This window comes from Archocentrus centrarchus, chromosome 16 (genome assembly GCF_007364275.1).
Source record: "Archocentrus centrarchus isolate MPI-CPG fArcCen1 chromosome 16, fArcCen1, whole genome shotgun sequence".
NCBI classification, from domain to species: domain Eukaryota; kingdom Metazoa; phylum Chordata; class Actinopteri; order Cichliformes; family Cichlidae; genus Archocentrus; species Archocentrus centrarchus.
This window is the reverse complement of record NC_044361.1, coordinates 22,607,636-22,630,022: the sequence shown is the minus strand read 5'-3', so window position 1 is coordinate 22,630,022 and position 22,387 is coordinate 22,607,636. Positions and strand designations below refer to the sequence as shown.

Genomic DNA, 22,387 nt, shown 5'->3' with positions numbered 1-22,387 from the left:
CAGGGGGCTCCCCAGGGGACACTGCACAGTACAGGTTCCGGCTTTAGAGCCACAGCCTTGCGGCCAGGCTCTCCAGAGGGTTTTCTTAGTGGGGCCGTATCATATCCACAGCATGCGGTCAGAGGTCCCGACCAATATTGGGGGAGACACGACTTTCCGTCTGACCCAGGGCGCGCGGGGCCCTACGCTTCACGTAGGGTACCCAGGACAGGAGGGGAGTATTACACCAGCGATGGCCAGGAATGGTGGCGCAGGGACTCCCCCGAGCAGAGACGGGGCTACAGCCCTGAACGGGGGTGGGGTCCGGGTCATGGACCGGAACGGCACCAATCCAGCTTCCAATACATGGGCCCACCGGGTGGGCGAGAGAGCGTGTATAGGGGGCCGGCGCCTACCATCCCAGATTTCAGCCGCCCGAACCCTAGGGAGTTTGCGAGACTCCGAATGGCTCTGGAGAACCTGCTGCCAGAGGGAGCTTCGGAACGCTTTAAGTTCCAGATATTAGTTGACCATCTGAAATTGGAAGAGGCACTGCTAGTCGCAGATTCCTATACCAATTCGGATTACCCCTTCACGGACACTATGGCCGCCTTGAATCGGCAGTATGGGCAGGCGCACCAGCTTGCTCTGCAGCGCATCGCGGAGCTCATGGATGGGCCCAGCATCCTAAGTGGGGACATTAAATCCTTTAGGTTGTTTGCCTTGAATGTCCGCTCGCTGGTGAGCATGTTAGAGCAGCTGGGGCAGAAAGGATGGGTGGAGCTGGACTGTGGTTCACATGTCACCCGCCTGCTGGGTAAGTTACCGCACGAGCTCAGATCTGGGTTCAGACGGTATATACACCCTCTGCGGATCCCGATCCCCACGCTTCGGGATCTGGCTCACTGGTTAGAGTATGAGCTCCAGATCCAAGATGATATCGCACAATACCGCCCCAAGAAAGATATTGATGCCAGGCCCAAAGACCTCCGGCCTGCTACGAGGCTACCTACCAAGGCTTCCATTCTCATGGTAGGTACCGAAACCAAAACCGAGGGAGGTGCCGCTAAAGGGCTAGGCCAGAGTGCGAAGAAATTCTGCCCATTCTGCGACAATGACAAGCATTCGCTGAATAACTGCTCAAACTTTAAGTATCTGAGCACAGCGCAGAAGCGTAGTTGGATACAAGAGAATAACCGTTGCTGGAGGTGTGGTAGGGAGCACAGAGCCTCAGACTGCAACCTGAAGATGCTCTGTAAGTCCTGTAATAATAGGCATCTCCTCGCCCTGCATTATCTTAATGCACCAGCCAGTGGGAAAAAGGACGGAGGCGATAAGAGGTCAGACATTGGGGCGGCTGAGGCCAGTGAGGCCACACCTACCCCAGCGGTAGAGGAGGTGTTCTACATCGGCAAACCCCCGCAGGGGAGCCGCGTGTTACTTAAAGTCACCAAGGTCATTTTGCGGCATGGCACTCAAACCATGGAGACTTACGCGGTGCTTGACGACGGGTCAGAGCGCACCTTACTGCTGGACCCCGCTGTACAGCAACTGGGGCTCCAGGGCCAGCCCGAGGACCTGCCCTTGCGGACGGTGAGACAGGAGCAGCATGTGCTTACAGGAGCATCGGTCGCGTTCTCCATCTCACCAGTGGGCTGTCCAGATAAGGTGTACCGCATAGAAGGGGCCTTCACGGCACCGAAGCTGGGACTAGGGCAGCACACCTATCCGGTTAAGGCGTTGAAGCGCAAGTACCGGTATCTGAAAGGGGTTCCTATCCCATCATTCAAAGATATTGTCCCATTGCTGCTGATTGGCTCAGACTACCCCCACCTGGTGACCCCAGTTGAGTCGGTAGTCCTGGGGCCCCCCGGGGCACCTGTGGCAGTCCGCACTCGCCTCGGGTGGACACTACAGGGGCCAACCAATAATATCAAGGCGTATCTTCGTGAGCAGCATTGCCTGTTCACCAGTTATAGAGCCCCACCAGCCGACATTCAGCAGCATGTCGAGAAACTGTGGCAGTTGGATGTGCTGCCATGGCGAAATGAGAAGGCTAGTATGAGGTCGCGACAGGATCAGGAGGCTCTTAGCAGTTTGGAACAAGGGACTGTGCGGGTCGAGGTGAACGGCATTTACCGTTATGCTACCCCTCTACTGCGCGTCCAAAACTTCCCGAACCTGTGGGCACCTAAGGAGGCGGTGTTGCCTCAGCTCAGGAGTACTGAGAGGCGTTTGGCTAAGAACCCTGACATAGCCCGAGTCTACAACGCCGAGATCCAACGACTCGTGCAGGCCGGTTATGTCGTCAAGCTACCACTTGACCAGGGCCAGACTGTTAACAGTTGGTACATCCCGCATCACCTGGTTGAGCACAATGGCAAGCATCGAGTGGTTTTCAACTGCTCTTTCCAATTCAAAGGGGTCGATCTGAATGAGCTTCTGCTTCCTGGCCCAGCACTCGGCCCTACCCTACTCGCTGTTCTCCTACGTTTCAGAGAACACAGCGTGGCCTTTAGCAGTGACATAAAGGGCATGTTTCATCAGGTTAGACTCTTACCAGCAGATCAACCTTTACTCCGCTTTGTGTGGAGAGACCTCAAACGGGATGAACCGCCCACGGTATATCAATGGGCCGTGCTTCCCTTCGGTACGACCTGTAGCCCCTGCTGTGCAATCTACGCCCTGCAGAGGCACGTTACCGATCACACGCGGCCCGGTGATCCAGTGAGGGACGTGGTACTGAGGAACTTCTATGTGGACAACTGTCTACATAGTGTGGCCTCAGTGGACCAGGCGAGGTCTATTATCCAACAGTTGCAGTCTCTTCTGGTTGAGGGGGGCTTCGAGCTGCGCCAATGGGCTAGTACGCATCCGGACACCATCCGTCACATCCCAGCGGAGCTGAGATCAGCAGGTGCCGAGAGATGGATAGCCCAAGGGCACCCCGGCCAGGCCGAGTCCGCCCTAGGCCTGCAGTGGAACTGCCATCAGGACATCCTGTCCTTCAAACATCGGGCATCCCTGACGAGGCCAGATTGCATAACGCTGCGCTACATTTACCGAGTGCTAGCGAGCCAATATGACCCCCTTGGGTACCTTGTACCCTACACAACCAGGGCCAAGGTCATCGTCCAGCATTTGTGGGAGAAGAAGCGAGACTGGGACGATCCCGAGCTTCCCGAGCACCTGATTGCTGCATGGCGAGGGTGGGAGAAGGAGTTGTTGCATTTACCGAATATAACCCTTCCCAGGTGTTACACTAGTCCACCATTAGACACCATGGACTGTCAGCGGGAGATACATGTGTTCTGCGACGCCTCCGAACAAGCCTATGGCTCGGTAGCCTACCTCCGGTCGGAGAGGCCCGGGCAGGGGGTGGAGGTAGCCTTTGTCACTGCTAGATCTAGAGTTGCTCCCAGGAAGCAGCAATCGATCCCGCGTCTAGAACTATGTGCGGCCTTGACAGGAGCCCAAGTGGCCCAGCTCCTCAAGACTGAGCTCACGTTCCCTGTACAACGAGTGGTACTGTGGACGGACTCGACCACAGTCCTAACCTGGCTTCAGTCAGAGTCGTGCAGGTACAAGGTGTTCGTCGGCACACGTGTGGCCGAAATTCAGGATCTCACGAAGGGAGACACGTGGAGGTATGTAGAGTCGGCCTCCAACCCTGCTGATGATATAACCCGTGGGAAACCTCTTCCCACCCTAACACCCGAGAGTCGGTGGGCTCGGGGGCCGGGGTTTCTGGGGAGTAGCCCGGATGTATGGCCGGCAACTCCGCCTCTTCAGATTAGTGCAGAGGAATGCGAGGAACGCAAAAGAACAATTTTCTGCGGTCTTACTACCGGGGGGGGTCTCCTGCCTGATGCAACCCAGTTCTCTACCTTCAGAGAGCTGCTCGCCGCGGCTATTCAGAGCCTCCACGGGGCGGCCTTGACCAGCGCCACGGCTGAGGATTACCACCAAGCTCAGCAATCCTTGCTACGTCAGGTGCAGCTGGATTGCTTCCCCACGGATTACGCCCAACTGCAAGCCGGTAAGCCGGTTGCTAAGAACAGCCGCCTGATTACCCTGGCCCCTGAATTTGAAACTGGTGACCAGCTCATCCGGGTAGGGGGTCGTCTTCGCCACAGTAGTCAGCTAGAGCCAGATGCGGTGCATCCAGTTGTACTGGATGCCAAACATCCGATCACCCGTTTGCTGATCCAGGACTATGACCAACGATTGCATCATCCAGGACCGGAGAGAGTCTTCGCTGAGATTCGTCGTAAATATTGGATCCCAGGAGGCAGGGAGGCCATCCGGCATCTCCAACGGAAGTGCTCTGAGTGTCAGAAATGGAGGGCCAAGCCACAAGTCCCTAGAATGGCTGACCTGCCCCCCTCGAGACTTCGCTTGTATCAGCCGGCCTTCTACTCTACAGGAGTTGATTGCTTCGGGCCCTACTTGGTGAAGATCGGTAGGAGGACTGAGAAGCGCTGGGGGGTTCTGTTTAAATGCCTGACCACCAGGGCGGTACATATTGATCTGCTCTCACACCTGGATACAGACGCCTTCCTGATGGCATTAAGACGTTTCATAGCCAGAAGAGGCAAACCTTTCGAGCTACTCTCCGACCAAGGAACCAATTTTAGAGGGAGCAATCGAGAACTGCAGGAGGCTTTCATGGCCCTCGCACCAGACCTCCAGACCCAGCTGGGCCCTCAGCAGATATGGTGGAGGTTCAACCCGCCTAATGCACCCCACTTCGGGGGCTGCTGGGAACGTGAGATACGATCTGTGAAGCAAGCGCTTCAAGTAACCCTGGGAGCCCAGTTGGTCACTGAAGAGGTATTGAGGACTCTGTTAGTGGAGATTGAAGGAATCCTTAACTCCAAACCCTTAGGCTACACTTCAACAGACATCGCAGACCCAGACCCGGTCACACCTAATACCTTGCTAGTCGGACGTCGGGACGCTTCGCTCCCGCAGGTGGTGTACCCTTCCTCAGAGCGCCTGAGCAGTAAACGTTGGCGCCATAGCCAGCTGCTGGCCGATCATTTCTGGAAACATTTTATCAGTTTCTATCTGCCTGGTCTTCAAGTCCGGCAGAAGTGGAATACAGAGAATCCAAACTTGCAGCCTGGCAAGACGGTTCTCGTTGTGGATCCTCAATTCCCACGTGCCCTGTGGCCGGTGGGTAAAGTAATCGGTGTCACGCCTGGACGTGATGGGAAAGTGCGGTCAGCGGAAGTGAGGGTGGGGGATAAGACCTACACTCGCCCTGTTGCCCGGCTCATCCAGCTCCCAGCTATCCCGGAATAGATATTACCCTTTGACAAGGAGAACGGTGGAGGCCCCTTTTTTTTGGATGTACAGATTTCCTTCCGAAATCTGGGGGCGGCTGTAAAAAAGGCTGTTCCGGGGGAGATTCAGCACGGGAAGTATCAGGAGACCTGGCTCGCTCTCTTCCTGCTGACGGCGGAGGGATTGAGAGCCGCCTGCGCATGAGCTACACAGGACGCGGTAGTTCAGCTGCGCCGGCTACGAGCGGAACGGGTGAAGAATATCGACTGTCAACCCAGAGGGAGATTGGTGCAGCGGCCAGTGGACTGTGTGCGTCTATTTCAAGTAAGGACTGGGGTTGGGAGTAATAGCTTAAGATGGTGTAGCACCTACGCCCTGGACTGCCGTGATGTTGCTAACTGCTAGCCCAAGGAGCGCGTTATTTCCGGCGCAGCATGTTAAGGTTGTATTGTATTATATTGTGTTGTATAGTATTGTTATCTGTTAGACTGGGCTGGTGGCTGGTTTAGAGGGGTAATTATACGGAGATTCCCTACGTTTTATGTGATCGTGGGACGCACCCGTGCCGCGCATTAATCAGAGTAATTAGCAGAGTGAATGCCACTCCGAGTGCGACTGTAAGCGGTCATGTTTGTGTTCACTTCAGAGACCAGCAGAGGGTGCCACTGGATCGTTGTAAAGAGTATACCTACTAGTTATGTGCATTATATGTTAAGTCTGGGGAGTAAGGTTATTTACTGAGCTATGGTTGCTGTGTTAAACCTGTTACATATGTGATTTGTTATGTTTAGATTGTAAGGCTGCGGGGTGTACTCACATGTGCATTTGTTATGATGTAATTTTCATATAGTTAAACCTGTTTTGGTGGTTCTTGTTGCAGACCACACAAATACCCACACACCTGCACCCCCGCAGACCCATACTACTGACCCTATGCGACCACAACCTGGTGGAGCTAAGAACAGCTGTAATTGTCTTGGTGGTGGAAATAAAGCAAAATAAAGCGAGCAAGACATCCGTGTGGTTCTGACCGATCACCTGCTGCGGGTCCCAATTCAATAATCTGGCATTAGTAGTGTAGAGGAGGCAGACTGCCCCAACAAGCATATTTGAGAATTGTCCCTAGATGAGGATGAGCAGTTGTAGTTTCAGTCCTGTTGTTGTTTTGTACTTTGTTTTTGGTGTATTGTTTCTATGTCAAGTTTGCCAGTGACAGCTGATCCCTGTAACCACAATGCCACTCGGTGGATAGAAGGGAGCGTCAGATGACAGCGTTGCCAACTTAGCGACTTTGTCGCTATATTAGCAAGTTTTCAGACCCGTCTAGCAACATTTTTTTCAAAAAAGTAACTAGCAACAAATCTAGCGATTTTGTTGTTAGAAACTTTAGGAGGCTGCACATGAAAGCACCAATCATTCTGCAGTTACTGTCCTCAGTGAGCAGCGGGTGCTGCCGTGAGCCCCTCCCCATCCCAAAGCACTGACTGATCCCGCCTGGCTTACAGAGCAGGATGATTCTTCACTGTTGCAGCCACACAAAAATAAATCACTGGTCAGATGCAGTCTTTTCCAGTTTTAATTTTATTTCATGAAGTTCATTTGTAGTTCTAAACATTTTTTGTAATCACTTTTTGTCTCTCCAATGATGTTATTCTTCTGCTCTATAGCCTCGATTACAACCTAAAATGACTTTTAGGACAGTCAGTAGCTACTTTCCTTACTGAGGAGTTTGCAACATTGGCAGATAACAGGGTGGAGAATTACGTGGCAGAAATGGTATCCAACTTTGTTCCTTGTGGGTAAAATCTGTTTTGATCAAGTTTGAATAAGATTTGGTGAGTCAAAGTTTTCTTTGCTGTCAGTTAGCATGCTATTCCCTCACCTTCTTTGCTGAATATGCTGTTGAAGCCACCGATAGCTAAAATGAGACCTAGTAAGTATTTTAGATTGTGTATTTTATATTCTTTTCCCGTGTAAGTTGACATTTTCTGACAATGTGCACAGATGCCTTTAGGCCACCATAATAAGCATGGTGAATGTTACTGCCACTATTACAGGGTGCAGTTTGAATCTGAATGACAACTGACCTGTTAGCATTGGAACCCCGAGACCGAGAACCTGAGACTATTGAACAGTGATAGTGAGCCACCCCTAGGAGAACTGAACTTCCACTGAAGCCTTTGGTCCTGCTGGATCAATTCAAATTCCAAAGACAAGGAAACTATCTCACACTTTTGAACTGTGGTAGGACTACACCATGATCTCTTACTGCAATGTGCAGTGGACCCAAAAGCAGATTACAAACCAGAATATGAATTTGAATGGGTTTCTCTGTAGATTTGTGGACAATTGATTTTGTGCTTCCAGCACTGTAATTCCATTCATTCTGTTGGTGTAGCACTGGTAAGTCATTGAGGTTTTACTGAGTATGCCTAACTCATCATTTTGCAGGACTAGTGAGTGAAAGGATTGGGTGAATTGAATCTGGCCTAATTAACTGAGTTGACTCGTATTAATCAGAGCATTAGAACAGCAGGTTAAAGAAATCTAGGTTAACTCCTCTGTTAAGGAATTTTAATCAAACCTGAAGACCTTAAAATTTAATAGTTCAGGAAAAGCAGACACATTGAAAAGAGAAAATAAAATAAAATCTTTGAACACTGCATTTATTTAGATTTTAATTAGAGTTCAGTGAATACTTTCAGGCCTTTTTCTGAATGTTAAATGTCTGCAGAGCCTTGGAGTTCTCAGAAAGAAACAATGTGAAACATAAAACAAAGAAAAAAAAACAACACAATCTTTTATCGTCTTTTCTCCACAAAAATGCAGAAATACAGTCAAGGTTCAAAACGCTTATCTAAATTAGATATAAAATAAGAGTTAAGCATAAGTATGCAGAGGCATATTTCACATGCATCTTGGTTGTAAATATTTTTATCTTCACAAAGATAAAGACATTTGTGTATTTCAAACATCCTTTAACACAAATGATCTAATGCTATGCAGCCTCATGTCTGGCTATTTTAACTATAGTTACTCAGCATGTTAGCATCAAAGCTGTCGCATGATCGAAAGAATTTTTAATCTTTGACCTTTCCAGACTTTTGACAGTAAGGTTTGGTTTTACAACAGTTTCATTCTTTTGATATTTCAACATGAGAGGCGCCAACCATTTGGTATATGAGTCAGAAATAACTTGAGACACATAAATGTAAACAGAATGTAATGATTTGGAAAACTCATAAACCCATATTTGATTCACAATATAACATAGAAAATATTTTAAATGTTTGAACTATTTTAAGAAAAATACTAGCTCATTTTGAATTTGATGGCAGCAACACATCTCAAAGAAGTTGTGACTGTCATATTTTTATGTTTGCCAGACCCAAGGAGCAGACTCTGATCACAGTTAAAAACTGAAAAGTGAACAGGTGGACTGGGGAAATGGGGAAATGGGAACAGTGCTATGCAGCACAATGGAGTTTTCTGAAAGAGAGTGGATTACAACAGAGACGCAGGACCAGTTGCGGTCTGCACTTTATACTGGAACAAAGGCGTGAGCTCCAAGGAACTGGATACAGGTTTCAGGCAGGTAACTGGAAATCAGGCAAGGAGAAACTATTACACATAGGACAGATTATACCTGGAGAGTTACAGTATTTCACAATCACTAAAACACTAAACCCCATTCCCTAAATCAAATCCACAGAAGCCTAAATGAACTTCTCGAACCACACAGCCTTTTGGCTAAACCGTGAACACAGTTCAGGCACTTAGACACATCCAGTGCAACTCAATCACTCTCTTTTGCAGCAAACAGCAAACACATTCTCAATCACTAAACACACTTCACACATGTGTTGTTAAACCTTAAACACAGTCTCAGTCACTGAACACATTGTTGCAAAACTGGCAGCAAAATGCAAACACAACTCCAACACTACTGTCAGCTGTCACACACAGCAACTCACAACTGAACACACATTTGTCAAATGATGTGACCAGACCAACTGGGCAGGATAAAAGTCAGTTTAGTGTGCAGGTGGCACATGTGCATCTATAATGGACAGACACATATAGAGAGGCAGAGGAGGAAGAGCATGTGTGAAAGATGGCAGACGAAGAGGAAGAGGATGAGGACCACTGAGAAAATAAACCATGTCCTCATCCATGGGATTACGAAAGCAGGACAAAGGGTCCAACCCAATCTGAGCATATTCTCTGTGGCAGCACCACCAGGACATTCACTGCTCCATGCTGTACAACATTTGACACAGTATGCCACACTGCAAGTATTATGACATTCATTACAGTGCAATATCGAAGTGTACTTCCCCTTTCCCAGAATTGAACAATGACCACATGCGGGTGACAAGAGCGCCCTTTTCACTTCATCATGTGGGAGTCCCTGGCCAGTGGGGTGGTAATGTCACCCTCTGTGCAGCCATTGGTAACTGGGGGGGGGGGGGGGGGGGGGGGGGGGGGGGGGGGGGGGGTCCTCCACAGTCATTGCTACCCTGGGGCCATACAACACTGGACACCTGGTCTACAGGATCACATGAACAGCAGGATCAACAAGCAGTGCCTCCTGTATACCTCATAGATTGGGACAATGTGAACTTTCACTGTGCTACGCCAGTGGTTCGCAAACAACCAGCGCTACATGAACGTGTTCCATCCACCTCACAGCCCCTTTCTCAATCCAGCAGAGGTGTTTTTTTCTGCGTGGAGGTGGAAGGCGAGAATAGATTGGAGGCAATGGAATATGCCTGTGATGATGTTACTGTAGAGTCCTGTCAAGGCTGGATTTGGCACAAAGGGGGATTTTCCCCGTTGCCCCATTGTCTGTGATGTGGATGAGGTCCTCTGGCCGGACCACACCCACACAGACATGATGACGCAGATTGAATCTGTCGTACAGTGATGTGCTTTCTGTTGTATGTTATTTATTTTTATTTACGTATTGTTTGTTTATCTACATTCAGCACTGTCATGTCACTCCAACTATGGCAGTGTTTCACTGTATACACTTGAACTAAACATTTTCTGTTGACTACATGCCCTGGGTGCTGTTTCTTAAATTATTTGTTGTAATGTGTAACAGATGGTCTTTGTGAAAAGCTTTATTACTTGCTGTGTGTGTGATCTGACCACAGTGTTTGGTTTTGCACACAGGTCACTGTGTGTTGCAGTGATTATTTGATTTTGATGGGAAAGTACTGGATTTTGGGGAATTAGCTTGAGTTTTTGGATTTGAGTTTAAGGTTTTCGGGAAATGGGTGGTGGACTCAGGAAATGTGAGTTAGAGGTTCAGAAATACTGTAATATTCCACCACTATGGATGGGACAAACTGGCGAAGAGTATCAGCCTCAGCCAATCCTTAAATACACAGAGATTGATGAGGAAATGTGCTGCTGCTAAGCCCGGGAAAGGATAGCTCCACCCATAGGCAGATGGACCCACCTCTTCACCTGAGAACACAGAGAAATTGACAGAGAAAGGAAAGAAAATGGAATGAAAATGTAAAAAAAAAAACGGAGCCTGCGCAGCTTCTCACAGGGACAGGGCCATGTTTACCATCCCCTCTCCTTTTAACAAATATCTGGAAGCCGAGGAGACCAGTTGCTGAACTTCTGGGACAGGAATCTTGTCCCATTCCTGTAAGATTTAGGATTCTAGTTGCTCAGCAGTCCTGGGTCTTCTTTCTCATATTTTTCATTTCATGATAAGTTGAGTTTCAGTCTTGACCCTCACGCACAGGAATTTCTCCAGATTCTCTGATCCATTTGATGATATTATGTAAATTGAGGAACATTATTCTGAAACTGTTTAACAATTTTCAGACACAAATTTTTGTAGATGAACCCCTGCCCATCTTTACTTCTGAGAAACTCTGCCTCTCTAAAATGCTCGGTTTTATACCCAATCATGTTACTGACCTGTTATTCTATTGTGAATAAAATATTAGTTTATGAGGTTTGCAAATCATTGCATTCTCTTTTTAATTACAGCTTACACAGAATCCCAGCATTTTTGGAATTACGGTTGTACAACCTTGAGAGTTTCTGTGTCAACCTCACCCGAATCTATTCAGGGGCTGCATCCTTCTAAGGCAGCATTTGTAGACCGATTACATCACAGCGAGGCAACGAAGGCTGTCCAAATTCAAAGGCTCCTCCAAATGCGGCCGACGAATGTGTCCTTCTTTTCCTCAGATTTGAAGGATGCGTCCAGTGTATCCTTTGTGGCCTACCATATCCCATGATTCATTGCGCAACAAAACGCACAATGCAGCAATGGCAGAGGAGAGCAGCCTAAAAGTATGAAATATAATATAATTTCTGTGACACAAAATAAACTTTTAAGATGTTTTCAGGCAAGAATGTACATGTGTACACCTCAAATATCAGCTCGATTTATCAAGATATGGAGATGGCGTTTTCAGAGATGTCCATTTTGCAGGATTTGTCATTTTCAGAAGTTGTATTAATGAACATAAAAATAATCTAATGAATAACCAATAACTAATTCCTTTAAAGAATAACTAAATAAATAAAGCATCATTTTTTAATTAAATGCATTTTATTCACTGTAACAATTCTGGGACAAATAGTTTACCTTTTTGAGTTTCCCATCCTATTTCATTACACACCTTTCATTTAACATCCAATTATACATTTTACAGGTGGAGCTTGAATGTCAGTGATCTCTGCATTAACCCACAATTTCTGCAGCTTATTTACACTCGCACAGGTTTAAACCTTCAAGGCTAGGCACAAATAAAGTTATTATAGGTTTCAGGGCTGTCTAGGTGTGTAAAATTAAAGATGAGAGGAAATGAATTATGTAAGCTAGCTTGTTTCACAGCTTTTCTGTTCTGCATGTTGCTACATCTTAATTCTTTCCAGAGGCAATACTGGAATAATGGAATCGCTCACACACCAACACACACACAGACACCACTGCACACGAACAGCAGGCAGTTTGGTAAAATCAGTTCACTGGTAATAGGAGACTGATACAATGGGAGAGGATGTAAGGGATTACAGATTGTGTATGCAGATAATGCTGTTAGATGCTAGATAACAGGATGTCTCTGCCTAAATGTTCTGCTTTAGGCAAAAGAGGCACTGCACGTTCCTTATATAGTACCAGAATCTGTCATGGCGACAGCTACTCCATCTTCTTCCTTCCTTTTTCTGTCTCTGTATCATTAGGGTTGTACATACCAACCTCCTCTAACAATCCTGCACCTGTTCACCAGCCATCACTATTGAGTTTCCCACCTCTGCTCATCATCTTTTTGAATCTAACTGCCTCCTCAGCAACTCCTCGGTGGTAGTCAGTATATTGAGGGCAGCCTGCATGTTTTATTACTACCTACCTACTTCAGCCTGGTAAATCTGCTGGTGACTATAACACTGCACTAGACTTACAGTGATAAAGGTTGTTTGTGAATCTGCTTTTAACTACAAAATCTATTGTTTCACCTCGTACTTAAGTGCCTTGTGTTTTCTTTGAATAAATCTGCATGTGGAAATACAATTGACTTACTCACCTTTATGCTGTGTATGTGCATAAGCATGTGGGTCTTGGCGTGCTCTTGAGAGGGAGGCAGGTATGGGTAGTGAGATATTTGTGTCAGAAAGCAGGGAGATCAATAACATCCTGAAAAGAGAGCAACCTCGGGGATACAATTGCTCCACTTGAAGGGAAAGGAGAGTGGAATACAGAAACTATTGCCTATGTTTATCAAAACAGTGGATTTCAACAGGGGATAGCAATCTATTTTTCAGCACATTCTGTGAAAAAGATACTACGCAAACATCTGAAATGGGTTTTTTTTTCAATGCTCAAAGAAAATACACATTAAAAAATATTTATATCCACAGAGACCTGTCAATTTGGCTGACATAAACCTAACTTTTCTCTGAGCATTGCAAAGTTAAGAATAGGCAGCACTTGCTGATCAAGGGACATATCACACTCTAACTGACCATGAAAAAAAATCTCTTTCTTCTTCTTTACATAAATAATAGCGCATCTAAAATGAAGCTTAGGCGTAAGTTCAGTGAGGAAGATCTGTATTCACTCCTCTGTCTGCTTTCTGTCTGCTTATTTTTCACATCACTTCTGCTTTTCCATGCAGTTAAACTCAAAGCTGACATCATTGCTCTCATTCATGCAACCCACCTCCTCCCCATCTCCACCTTACCCAAATCACTCCGCCAGCAAAGCCTCCATCTTTATCTTCAGCACCACCAGCGTCTAGACTCCGGAGGTCCTGCCCTAATTCCTACCATCGCTGGGATTCCATTCTGCTTCAATGGGCCATTGGAGTCTAACCACCAGATAGCTTAATTGAATTCTGTATAAATGTTCAACTTTGCCTAAAAATCTCTCTTTATTTAAATACGCTTTGTGCAAAATCACATCATTTGTTACTGTATGTCATTTTGCCTACTTTATAACTACAAATTACACATGCTAATATAACATGTCATTCAAACTCCCAGTCATCAGCAGCCAGAGTTTAAAGGTTGGTGACCAAATGGTTCCTCATTTGGCCAGGTCCGTTCACAGCATATGGTCCACACAGTGAAGGATGAGAACCACAGCTTGAGCACCAGCGTCACAGAAGGAACAATCAGATAGAGCATGTAGCTCGGAGGAGTGTACCATTCGTACGTGAAGGTGTGACTGTAAGAAAAAAGAAAGAAAGAAAACACAAAATTGAAAAAAAAAGATTAAAAAACCCAAGAGTCAGAAAGAAGGTTGATACCTGCCTCCTGTGTGTTCAGTAAATATTTAGATGGAGCTAGCAAAGAGTTTAGCTTAGCTTAGCAAAGATACTCAAAATATGTGAAACTTCTGTCCAAAGGGAAAAAGTAGTTTGTTTTTTTTTAAAAAACTAACAAAAAAAAATTAACTGCTGAGCTTTAGAGGTGCTTGATTTGGTTTCTATAAACACAACCAAGCTACAGTATTTGCTTTCTCCTTTTTTTCATGCTACACTAAGCTTAGATGAGCCAACTGTCTGCTGATAGTGGCAAATTTACCACAAAACCAAAATAATGTTATCAATTGTCTCATTTAAGTCTGTAGAAGAAATGGAATGAGCTATTTCCCAAATTACCAAAGTATCTCTGGAAATGTTTTATGCAGAATTTAAGACTGACATGTACAGACGTAGACATAATAACAAATAACCTACTGTATAATGTGCTCTCATTTACATTTTTTAGCATTGACAATAAGTGCAAACAGGGGAGGAAGCAAACATTGCTATGGTGCAGTAATAAACTGTGCCTGTGTGTGATGATAATCAGGGATCTTGCACCTCCTTGCACCTTATTAAACCAGTTGAGAACAGAAAATATTCTATTACACACTGTCACAGTAGCATTTATATTCCCGTGTTGACAACAGTGATCACAACAGCAAGAAAAAAGCAAGCTTATGTAAGCACATTATTGTTATTTCATGTCTTCCATAACTCTCCTCAACAGATCATAAGAATTATTTTGACTTTGACCTCTATCTCTGAGTAACATTCCCTATCTGAGGTCTATCTATGGACCTGACCTTTACACAAATGGGCCTGTGACCTGTATTAAAAAATAGTCTCACTAGGGGATTATACCAGGTATCATAATTCTATTTAATGAATAACTTAACATTTAAAATCCTGGGCTAAAGTCTGCCAGGCTTTCCCTCTGCTTGCCTGTGTTAGGCATTTAGTTAACTAGGCTCTGGGGAGACGAGTGCCAGTGACATATTGCTATGTTGCTTTTACAACACTTTAATAACTGATAAAATCTTAGAAGCTCCAAATGTAGATTATCTAAAAGGCCCTAAAATATGTTTTTACTGATAGCAAGCATATGACTGATAAAGAGTTTGAGTTTAAAGGTGAACAGGAGCAAGCACACATACATATAAAGGACTGTGCATTTTTATCTGTGAACTGACCTGAATGAAGTTGAACTCTCTCCACCTAAGAGTCCCTCCCACAGAGGATGTTAGTCCCAGCAGGACAAAAACCAAGAATCCTAGGATTCCCAGCACATAGAATGAGTCTGTGCCCCATGCCTCGGTGGTGCCGAAGTAAAACAGGGTCGTTTTATTGTTCTTCTGAAAAAAAGAGAGAAAAGCAGGACTCTAATTGTAATTAATGTTCTACATGCACATATAAGGGTTTTTTTTTTTTTAATAGTTCTCTTTGCGCGAGATTGTAGAAACACTCCAATTAGTTTGGACCAGCTTGCTGAACTGTACATCATTCACCACATGCAAGATGAGTTTGTGTCTAACAGCATAGTGGATGGGAATGATAAATGTGTAGATGGCATGGAGAAATGCAAAGCTGTTTCCTGCAGAGCATCCAGCGGTCTAGCCAGTGGGGAAAACGCCTGGAATATTGAAAATGAAGCTAAGCATTTTATGCTGCAAAAATGATAGGTCTTATAAACTGTACCAAGAATGAAAATGTTTGTCCTGGTTTGATGCCTGACCTGTACTGGGTCCTTATGTAGAGCTGAAGGAGCCCAGCCATAGCACCAGGTAGGTAACAGAGAGACCGCGTAACGAGTGACACGACTGGAAACACCTGAAACATGGAAAATAAAAATAAAACACACCCTTTTTCAGCAAGCAGTGTAAAATAGCATCTTACAAAAAACTAAACATAAAGGGTCATATCTTTACCTTGTTGGCCAGGGATATCATTATGCAGTAGGAGATTTCTTGATCCTTTTCCACATATGCATAGATGACACCTCTAATGAGCAAACAGAAGACAAAGAAGGCAGTGAGGCTGACAGCTTTGCATAAAGGCACCCTCCGCTCTGGGAACAGCCGCAGAGGGAAGTTCTCCAGCTCTCTAGCAGCTGACAGGGACTCTTTATCCACAACAATGAGGCCTAGTTTGGTGGCCATCTCTGCCACGGCCCGTTTTGCTTCTTCATTGTTCCCACACAGGGACACCTAATGCATGGCAGCATAAATAGAAATATTCTATAAATGTGCAATTCTCTGAAAAGCTTGTCACAAATATATAGTTTAATTTTATATATTTTTTAATTCCCCTAAGCTGAGCATTGAGGTTTTTATTTTTATTTTTTTCAAAAACTACAGAAACAGGAATAAATTAGGTTTTTGTTGGAGACTTTTCAGCCAGCAGTTTGGTATTAAGGCAGCAGGACAGCATATGTGCAACTGATTCAAAAACCTGCACTGATGGATGTTGTTTTAGCTCAGTGGGTGAGCAGGCATACATACACCTTTGGGCTGAAATGCAGTGGCCTGGGATGGGTCTGACCTGTCCTCTCCTGCTCACCTTCCCCCTCCTTCCTATTTAGTCTTCACTGCTACCCTATCCACTAAAGGCACAAAAGCCCAAAAAAATAAACCTACACCCTCTATGGTGCAGTTTGTTTGTAAGCAGGAGCAATTGATGTGTTTTTAGTAGTTTTTGACTAAATTGGAAAATGATGGGGTTTTAGTTGTTTGTGAAGTTTCATCATGTCTCTTACATTATCGTTTCTCTCTGCAGTTATGAAGTGTATCAGATGGTAAATTGATGAAAGCAAACTTCAAAGAAAATAAAACACCTGACAATAATAATATGCACATTAACATTTATTAACATTTTTCTCTTGGCGCATTCTAATGATCTGTGTGTTTCTATCGCTAATAAATGTACTGAGATGACTCACCAGTGCCAATTCAAATATCTAGTACATGAGTGCACAGTGTACACCTACAGTGTACGTCGACAGAATTACCCTTGTTTTGTTTCTCTCCCACCGCTGCTTCAGTATTTTTGAGATGAAGCCCCGGAAAATCTATGACTACATAAAGACACGGTGCCTACTTTATATACATATGCTGCTCAATTTGTAATCCCATGTCTAGATCTCACCACACTGAAGCTTATTACTGTACTCACAGCTCCTTGATAAGACGATTAAGTTGTTTGTAAAAGGCGAGAACTGGCGAGAGCTAGTGAGTGTTTGAGAGAGAGAGCACTTTTGACAGGCATATAGCGGAGTCAGTAGGATTGAGCAGTTTTCCCCAGGTGTGTGTGTAAGTGGACCGGGCAGCCAGCCATGTCTCCCTACATTACTGCACCAGTAACAGCAGGGGACAGCCGACAGACTAAATCTCCATCTGAATGTAAATGTGACAGAGCCACAGCCCCGCTGTGGATCTAATCAAATTGCTGGCTGGGGAATAGCACACACTTAAAAGCATGAGTGTGTGTGGCTATATACTGTAACTACATATGCACTGATAAAAACACACACACACACACACACACACACACACACACACACACACACGCACACACACAAAACCCCCCTTTTCTCTCACAGCTACCTGTTTTCAAAGAAATAGAACACTGCAGTGGTTTGTGTGTGTATGTGCGAGTGTGTTTGTGTTTGTGTGCGCATGTATGGGGGCTTGTTTGTGTTGAAGAGGATTTGAGGCAGATTCAGGTTTGGTCTCCAGAGGTTCGAGCATGTTTGTGTTTCTCTTTGTAGCCGTGAAACAGAAGCTGCAATAAACACTGGTCTTTCAACTTTGTAAGATCATGAAGTGTGCTTGTTTGTGTATTTATACAAGCACTGCCCTCATTTTCCCTCGCATTGTTATGGAAAGACAGCAAAATCAATAATCAGCAGCAACAAAACCGAAATCAATTCCTTCCCTAAATTTTGCATGGAGTATTGTGAAGCAATCTCCTGTTATTAAGCAGTCTAAAAGACATTTTTCCCATTGCATTACAGAAAATGCTGGAAGCGATTGTTATTTTGTAGTTTGAAGTCAAACATTTCTCATGACGATCAGATCAATTTGGTAATCTCCTCTTTCTGTAACTGCCTTGTCTGTATTTTTACTCTAGACAACCAAAGTCTTCCTTAAGGCTCGGAAGCTTCCTGACTCTGTTCCATCTTGATCTCGCTGACATCTTTTTAACAGATGCCTTACTTTTACTCTTGTCTTACCTGTTTCCCTGCCAGGAGTCCAGTCTGCGGAGCCCACGCAGATGGGGTGTTAAGGCCTTTCACTACAGCAGTTTTAGGGAGCAGTCTAGAGAACACACAGCAAGGATTTTACTTGCTTTTGTTTCTTTTAAAAAGACACTCAGGGGAAAGGAATAGTCTCAAAATGATGAGAATCAATGTTTCCACTTCAGCCGAATGGATACACAGCAGGCTAACCTGTCGAGGGAGCTGCAAGCACTTGATTTGTTTCACTTCTTTAGGATTCAGTGGAGAGTTTTGATCTTTCATTCTCCAAGTGCTCTTTAGGAGCATTTTCCCAAAACAATGTCATTCTCACACACATTTGCAGTTAGCACGGTTGCAAAAAAAAAAAAAAAGAAAAAAAAAGCATAACAAAAGATTTTTGACAACAAATAAAGATTTGTTTGGAGAAATGTTGGGCTGCCTTTGACTTACATGTACAGTATATTTATGAATGAGAGACTCTTCATTTCTTTTCCATACTTTTGAAGGAGTATGTTATTGCTGCAGGTAGGCAGCACTTGCTTCCATGTATATGTCTTTCTTCAAGTTGTCACTGAGGTCCACCAACACCTTGAAAAAAACCCACGATGAAGTAGAGAGAAAAAAGAAGAAAGTAGTTACAGTATTTTTCATTTATCTCATACATGTCCTTCCCAAATAATCATGTGAGTGCGAACAGCAGAGAACATTGAGGTTATTACATTACTGCTTATGAGTAATACGTGTTAGAGGGTTTCCATACACATGAGGTGTGACTTTTACAACATTGTGTTTTTGTGTAACACCTCTCATCTACTCTCCTCACTCACTGTGCTTTCATATGCCACGATTACACGTCAGTAACCTCTGGTCCTTTCTCCTGTATTTTAAGCTTTCTCCTCTCAGACCACTCTCTCGGTACCTTTCGGGAGATACGTCTCGATCCATAGCTGCGTGGTTTTGATCTGTGGTTACTGTTCCCGCAAACCTGCTCGCTGTTTGTTTGTTATTTTTCAAATGCTCATTATTTCTCTCTCCACGCTCCTCTCACCCCAACCGTTTCAGACAGACAGCCCCTCAGCCCGAATTTGGTTCTGTCAGAGATTCTTCCTGTTGAAAGGGAGTTTTTTTTTTCTCAAGAGGGATTTGTTCAGTGTCTGTGTGATATTGTAAGACCTGGAATCAACTAAGCTGCCCTGAGATGACGTGGTTAAAAAAAAAAAAAAAAAAAAAAAGCAAATGCTGATTTTTACTGTCAACAATTACTGATAATTTTGGCAAGACTCTGATTAGCTTTCTTTCAATTTTTAGTTTCCCCTTCAAATATTTCTTAGTGTAGGGGAATTTTGTGGGTTCAAACTGAGTGCAGAGGTGTTGGAAGATGTTCCAGTGACGTAATCCTCATCATATAAACTTGAGAGGTCTTGAGATTGTTGTAAACACAATAATCCCACCGAGGATGATGTTCCAGATACTCAATCTGACCAATTTATTGCTTCTTTAATCAGTTGTGCTAACAACAGTAGGACCTTTAACATGATAAACACACATAAGGTAACACACCAGAATATTGGAATCAAAATTATGAATGAGTTATGATGAATTAATTGTTAATTATAACAACACTCATCCTTTTGATTTTAAAGAAAAGAATAATTCTAAATGTTTGAATGGAAGTGTTGTTGTAACATAATACCATTGTGTAAAATTACTAGGGCTGCAACGATTCATCGATTAACTCGATTAAATCGATTCTAAAAATTTATCGACACAAATTTACTGTGTGATGCTTCGTTTAAACTCTGCAGCGCTCAGCTGTCTCGGTGTAAGCGGCGCTCCTCACTAGCATTAGCAGCATTAGTGCTGACGTTTTTTTGTGAGTTTATTGGGGGCTGGCAAACCAACATAGAACTGCATTACCGCCACCTACTGGACTGGAGTGTGAATCACTCACGTATACACAAGCACACATTCTAAAAAGCTCTCCGTCGCTACGATGGATTTTATTTAACACAGAGTGGATCATCACTAGAGTTGCCACCTGTCTCGTAAAATACAGAACCCCGTATGTTACGGGACTCCGTGGAATACGGCTCCGTAACATGCCGTGTTCCGTACTTTACGGGACGGGTGGCAACTGTCGCTGACATGCATTTCCACGCCTCCACTGCTCTCTGTGTGTGTTGTGCTCGCTGAGAATTTCAGCTGCTATTTTTGTCTTTACTTCAGCTGTAGCTACCAGAACTGGTTTGCTAGCGAGCGCAGGCCATTAGCACTAGCGATGGTTCGGTACGGGAAGGCCCGCCCCCCAGGACCGAGGGGCTCCTTCAAAATATTTTTTATACTTTAATCCGTTATTAGTGACTAATTATAGACCTGCAGCAGAAACGTATTTTCGAGAATGCTTGTGAATACAAAGCATTACACCATTACTCACACATGCGCCATGGCTCCCGCAGCCACTAGTTTTTCAAAACACTCATAGCAGGCAGCGGTTTTAACTGCGCAAGCGCAAAGAGGCGAAGCTGTGACGGTGAGCTCAAGTAGTGAAAAAGGAAACGTTTTTCCAGCGTCCAAAACAGCAGCTTTTTCTTTTAGTAACCACCATTAAATCTGTGAAACAGCTGGAGGTCCTTCATCAAGCACCTGATCAGCAAGTGTTAAGGTGAAGAAAAGAGAACTTTGTAGCTGCTCCATTCACCGCTGTTTGTTCACATGGCGAGAAACTGTAGTACGGAAGTTAAAATATGCAGATAAACTGTTAATAAAAAAAAGTATTTCTTATCCGATTACTCGATTAATCGCTGGAATAATCGATAGAATACTCGATTACTAAAATAATCGTTTTATGCAGCCCTAAAAATTACTTTTGGTTTTGGTTTACTAGCCAGTTGTATACCCAATAAATCACAATTTGACAATACAAGCATTATGAAACTGGTAAGATCACTGATTTAGATGCTGTTGTGTCACTAAAAAATACTCCTTTAATAAATGAATGACACAGTAGTTGATAATTTCATGTCCTCTCAAATAACATGGATTAGTCTAAGTTGTTACTAAGAAATTAATATGATTATTCCATGAAATTTTACATTTTTAAGTCTTGCTACTATGCTTCCCATGTGTAAATGAAACTAGTAACTTATGCGGACGCAATATGTTAAATATTATTTTCAGGCGATTTAGCAAATGAAAACAGAAACGTGCAGAATCACAGATGTGAAGAAACAAAAACAAATATTAAAACTGCTGTTACTGACTGATATATTTAGCACAATTTGACTCAACGGATAAACTGTAGCAACTCAGGGTGTTGTGTATCTTTTTCCTTCCAATACTAACATCAGACTTCAACTCACCTTTCCTTCAAGTTGAGGTGCCATCTTCTCCAGAAATTCACAGCGTTGTCTGTGAACACAAACGAAGGTGAGCTTGGCAGACCGGGCTGCTTCTGCGTGGGTCATCACCTGCACAAAACACAAGACAAAACATGTTTGAGATGCGTACCCAAATTTTTCAACATTTTAAAAACTCAAGTTCAATATAATCCCATGTGGCATACCTAAGCCCCCTGAGGCAAGGGGGCCACAGCTGTGAGGTCTGCGGCTGCCATACACCACCGGACTGGAGCAGACGCAGGCCCAGAGAGCATCTGAAGTCCCCAGTCCCTAAGATACACATCAGCTCCAGATCAGGGGCATCTGCAGATGCCAGAGGATGCAACACCACACCTTCTGGCTTCATGTTCTCAAATATGCCTCCTTCTACTGTTGAGTTTGGATGGTCAGTGTTACCTGTTGTGTAGTTATGCTGCTGTGGAATCTGATCTATACACGGCTTCTCCCTCCTTGTATTTATGTGTGATTTTTTTTTAAACCTTTTTAAACGCTGCGTGTGTGTGTGTGTGTGTGTGTGTGTGTGTGTGTGTGTGTGTGTGTGTGTGTGTGTGTGTGTGTGTGTGTGTGTGTGTGTGTGTGTGTGTGTGTTGGTACATATGTTTATTATACCTGTAATCAACACCTGAAATCATGTGTCTTGGAGTGTGCAGGAAGCAACTCACAACTCTGTTTTTTGTTGTTTTTTTATTGTGAGTCATGAT

The 22,387-nt window shown here is 44.4% G+C and overlaps 1 pseudogene; it reads right to left on the bottom strand.

Moving 5' to 3' along the window:
• Positions 1-13,503: 13,503 nt before the first annotated feature.
• On the bottom strand, positions 13,504-22,117 carry LOC115794927 (metalloreductase STEAP4-like; annotated as a pseudogene).
• Between the last annotated feature and the right edge of the window lie 270 nt (positions 22,118-22,387).